Genomic DNA, 5575 nt, shown 5'->3' on the forward strand with positions numbered 1-5575 from the left:
TTCTCAAAGTTTTATCATATATTCGCATTTTTACTATTTTCCATTTTTTCATTATTTATAATACACTCAACAATCTTTTCTCAACTCTTAATATCTTTAATAATTTTTTCTTTTTTAATTTGTGTCATTCCTTCTTCTTTTTTTTTGTGGATGGAGGAAATATTTTTTAGCACGACATAATCTAACACAAATTTTTATACGTGTTTGAATCAAATATTCAGACTTTCTTTTGGGTAGTGATATACTTTTTTTTTTTTTTTTTACAGTAGTAGTGATATACTTTCTAATTGGTTACTTGTCTAAGGTAATACTCTCTCCGTCCCTGAAAATTGTGGATCAAAAGTGATGACACGGATTTTAAAAAAAATGTGGTAATTGTGTTTAAGTAGAGATTGAGTCTCACACCTTTTTATGAATAGCGAGAGAAAAAATCTGTGAGATCATTTCTAACTAAAAAAATATCATAATTTTTATAGATATCCCGATATAATAATAAAACCATAATTTTTAGGGACGGATGTACTAGTTACTAGTACTTTTTAGTCCTACGGAATAATACCGATTTTGTTAGAGGATCCTCAGCCACATAGATTTAAATAATCATTGGAATTGCCTTTTTAGGTTTATGACATTTTCTTTGGCCAAAATTCGATTTTGTGGTAGCCTCCTATAGGATTTTATTTTTCTTTGTCGTTTTACTTGCCTCCAATAGTTTATTTGCACTGAAATAACGTGTTTTTCAAGCGCGTTGTCGAACTTTTCACCTCGACTGGTCGAACTGTATTAAAGTCCAATTTTATGTGATTTTATTTAAATTATAAATTTGTTTGTCGGTCGAACTTATATTATCTTTAGAGTTAATGGGTTCAATTAGCAGTTCTTGTATAAGAAAAGGAAAAAATGTCCACCCAAATAAAAATATGGAAAAATTAGCATTTTCTAACGTAAATGTACAATTATACCCTTAATATTGTTACACACTTTTTCGCAAAAGTGTGTAACAACATAAAGTGTGTAACTGCGAAAAGTGTGTAACAATGTATTTTACACTGTTACACACTTTTTCACAAAAGTGTGTAATAATGTAAAAGTGTGTGGTTGCGAAAAAGTGTGTAACAGTGTAAAATACACTATTACACACTTTTTTCGTTTCTAAAAAGTGTGTAATAGTATATTTTATATTGTTACACACTAAAAGGGTATTTTAGTCAGAAATGCTATTATTTTCATATTTTTATTTGTATGACTAAAATTTCCTATGACTAAAAGGTTTTGGCTAGACTAGGGTGCAGCCTCTTTAGGGTTACGCATGTGTTACGCATGCGTAACAAATTGTTTATTTTTATATATAATATCAAGTGTTACGCATGTTCCATGCAACAAATTGTTCATTAATCTTCTACCCTTTTTAGCTATCCCTCAATTCGATTGATGGGATAGAACTTATGTAGAAGTAGGATTGGAGAATATATCGTGTATATCGTCCTTATTATGTTGAAAAATATCATAAATTAAATATTGAATTTAGGATATGTATCGGGATTTTGAAATTTGGATTTAGTTAAAAAGTTCATTGGCCAATAACTTAATTGTCTGCATGCAGTCTGATAAGCAATTCGAAGGTACTGATGGAAATCTCTTAATGATAGCTATCTAATGATACATACTCATATTGTTGGAGTTTGATCATAAAAAATAATCAAAAAATAACATAAAAATTGTCACGAAAATATAAAAATACTAAATATGCGACTCAGAGTGCTACTGAGCCGAAAAAAAATACTAACAAGTATTTATAGGGAAAGTTCAGTTCCATCCTTTTACCCATGCACCAGCGAAACGTCTGCCATTTGCGGTACTCTTCGTTCTGACCATGACGTCTATTCTAGCGGTTTTGGCATATGATCGTCTCTTCATTTAAGCTTATCTATTCCTCGAATCTCCAGCTATCATGGCCTGGCTCCAGCACATCTCCAGCCCTAGAACAGTGTTCTGTTGTGCCCAGAATCACATTCTCTGTTCCCTGCCTCAACAGTATGTGTCCTTCTAGATTCAAACACAAAGAAAATACACAAATAGACTTGATCTAGACCTAAATAAGACACAAAAAGGAGCAAAAAACTATGGCTCATCATCCATCCGTCCATAAAAAGAAGTCGCGAGGGAGGTCGGCACATATTTAAAAAAAGGGAAAAGGTGCAGATTGGCCCTCGAAGTAGTAGCCCCTATAGCGTATAACCCCTCTTACTCAGTGTGTGTGCAACTAAACCCATGAACTCCGAGAAAATGGTGCAAATTCCCCCCTCTGACCTAACGCCGTTAAGTGTCCGTTAACGTTTGGGTTTAATTGCACCCTCTACTTCAGGGGTGGATCTGCACCTTAATTTTTATTTTTATTTTATTTTTAATTTTTTTTAATAATTTCAACAACCCACCTCCGGCATCAACTTAACCACCCCCGTACTCATCGATTTTGACTTGCACCTTATCAGCTCGCACGCACCCAATCTCTTGGTTGTCGACTGTCCACCGCTTACATGCAGCAACGCCACCAGCTTCTTCACCGCCCCGCACAACAACATCTCCTCCAACACCTTAACCTTTTAGGCTTATCTTATGATATTAATTGTGTATATATTTATCTATATAATATATATTTAAATTTTATTTATTTATTTTTGAATAATTATTAAAACTCTAGATAATAATTATGATTTTATTTTTGGTTAATTTAATATTTATAAATTTATTTTAAAAGAGAAAAAAGAATGGATCCGGGTCAGGACTCGAGACCCTGTGAATCTAATGGATCTGGACATGAATCTCATTTTTTGGGACCTAATGGATTTGGACCGGATCCTGACCTAAGTAAAAAAATACGGATATGGATTTGGACCAAGCAGGATTCGATCCAGATCCACATCTGGAGTTGGTGATGCTGTTGCATGTTTGCGGTAAGCAGTCGACGATCAAGAGATTGAATGTGTGCAAGTTGACAAAGTGTAAGTTGGAGCCGATGAGTACGGGGGGCGGTTAAGTTGATGCCGGATGTGGGTTGCTGAAATTATAAAAAAAATAAAATAAAAAAATAAGGTGCAGATCCACCCCTGAAGTAGAGGGTGCAATTAAACCCAAACGTTAACGGACACTTAACGGCGTTAGGTCAGAGGGGGGAATTTGCACCATTTTCTCGGAGTTCAGGGGTTTAGTTGCGCACACACTGAGTAAGAGGGATTATACGCTATAGGGGCTACTACTTCGGGGGCCAATCTTCACCTTTTCTCTTAAAAAAAAATAATGTGAGTGAAGAAAGAGTCCCACGATTTTATTTTATTTATATGGAGAAATTTAGTGAGAAAAATTGCCCCACAAATTATAAGATGTTGGGTCCACGAATGTGGATGGATCATTTGTCCCACAATTTAGTGTTTATCATCGTGTCCCACTCTTAATTTCTCTATTTTATATTTGTTTTTTATAAAAATAAAAAAATATTATTGTATAATGAACTCTAATTAATATTTATCACTAAAAAATGAAATTTAATATATATATATATATATATATATATATATGTATCCTAAATTTAAATTCATTAACCAAAATAATTCATTATTAATTCAAATAAATATATAAACAAAATTATAAACCCTAACTGGATGAGTGAAACCTTGTTAATTATATATCTTTTTATTATATTAAAATATAATGAATTAACATCGAAGAAGAATTAATTAATAATTATAACAAATTAACAGTGAGACACAGTAGTACGCACTAAATTGTGGGATAGAGGATCTCATCCACGCACCATTCATGGTAATATATATATATATATATATATATATATATATGTGTGTGTGTGTGTGTGTGTGTGTGTGTGTAAATATGTGAGAATCTTAAAGATAATTGTTAGTGAGATTATTTCCAAAAAAAAAGTTTATGACATGTTTTTTGGACAGACGAAAATTGCAAATTATAACTTTTTTTTGGATGAATGGAGTATATAAATTTATTTCAGTATAATAAATTTAATTCCAAGAAGATTATTGGCTCCGACCGATTTGAAATGGGTATTCACTATTCAAGCTTGATCTCTTCTAACTATCTCTTATGCAACAACGTCCATCAAAAGTCAAGGATAATCAATTTATTATTGGGGTTATTGCCAGAAAATACATGTAGTTTGTCAATTTTCTGGTTTATAACATAACTTTATAATTTGACCAGAAAATACATCAATTTTTAATTTAATCGCAATTATAACATGGCTTCATAGTCTGACAAGAAAATTCACCAAGTTTCAATTTATTCTCAATTATAACATGACCTTATCTATATTATTTTTCATCATAGATGTATTAATATTTAGGGCAAATTGCATGAAAATACCTCACTTTATACCAAATTCCGATTTTTTGACAAACTTTTTAATTGTAGCAAGAAATTGAACCACCTTTCAATTTATTGCAATTGACATCCCCGGTGTTTTTCCGGCCAAACTAAATCTGAGTTGGCAGCCGGAATGCCAACGTGGCATCAGAAATGCCAAATCACACCCCTCCTCCTCTCCCACGTCACCCTCACTCTCTCTCTTCCCCATCCCCCTTCCCAGTTCCCCCTCTCCCTGTCGGACGCTTTCCCTTCCCCCCATCTCCCACCGCCGCCTCCTCCCCCCCCCTCTCTCCCCTCCACTCGATTCCCAGCGTCGATTTTCAGGAGATGGCTCAAACCAAAGGGCGACGTCGAGCGGTGGGAGGTCCTAGAAAATGCCTCAGCCAAGAGAGAGAGAGAGAGAGAAAGGAATCGAGCGGCGGCGGCGAGTTCACCTCAGCCAAGAGATCCACTTCCTCCTCCCTCCCCCTCCCACGTCACCCTCTCTCTCACTTCCTCCACCGCCGCCACAACCGCCCAGATCTACCCAAAATCTCGTTTGGTGTACGTGAGTTAGAGCCGCCGATCTAAGAAAAGAATTAGGGCTCAGAGGCGGCGAGCGAGCTCCACCATTGTGGCGGCGGATCTGGGGTGGATCATCGGCGGATCTGGCTGTGCTGTCGTCGGATTGAAGAGAGATTTAAGGGCTATGTCTAGATTTAGGGCTTAGGGTTTCTGACGGCGTCGTGCTGTGGTGTTGCTGAGCGTTGTGTCTTGTTGTGTTGGCTTGTGTTGTGGTGTTGTTGAGGAAGTGTCAGCCGATGAAGAGAGGTGAGAGTCGGGAGTCAGGGCGGTGACGGCGGTGGCTATGAGTTACTGCTGGTTGTCCGGCGTTTAGACAGAAGAGAGGCGGTTGGAGTGCATCATTTTCAGAGAGCTCTGGCTGTCACCGAATCAGGGTTACGAATCAGCCGTAGATCTTGATGATCTAAGGGCTGAAAATCATTTATATTTTATACACTTAAGAGTGTTTTTATTCTAGCCTTCCCCTATATATATATATATATATATATATATATATATATATACATTATTAACACACAAATGTGCGCGCGCACACACACACACACACACACACATATATATATATATATATATATAATAAGTATTTATTTATTTAAATTATGAAATTATAAAATAT

This window comes from Salvia miltiorrhiza, chromosome 6 (assembly GCF_028751815.1).
Source record: "Salvia miltiorrhiza cultivar Shanhuang (shh) chromosome 6, IMPLAD_Smil_shh, whole genome shotgun sequence".
In the NCBI taxonomy this organism is placed as follows: Eukaryota; Viridiplantae; Streptophyta; class Magnoliopsida; order Lamiales; family Lamiaceae; genus Salvia; species Salvia miltiorrhiza.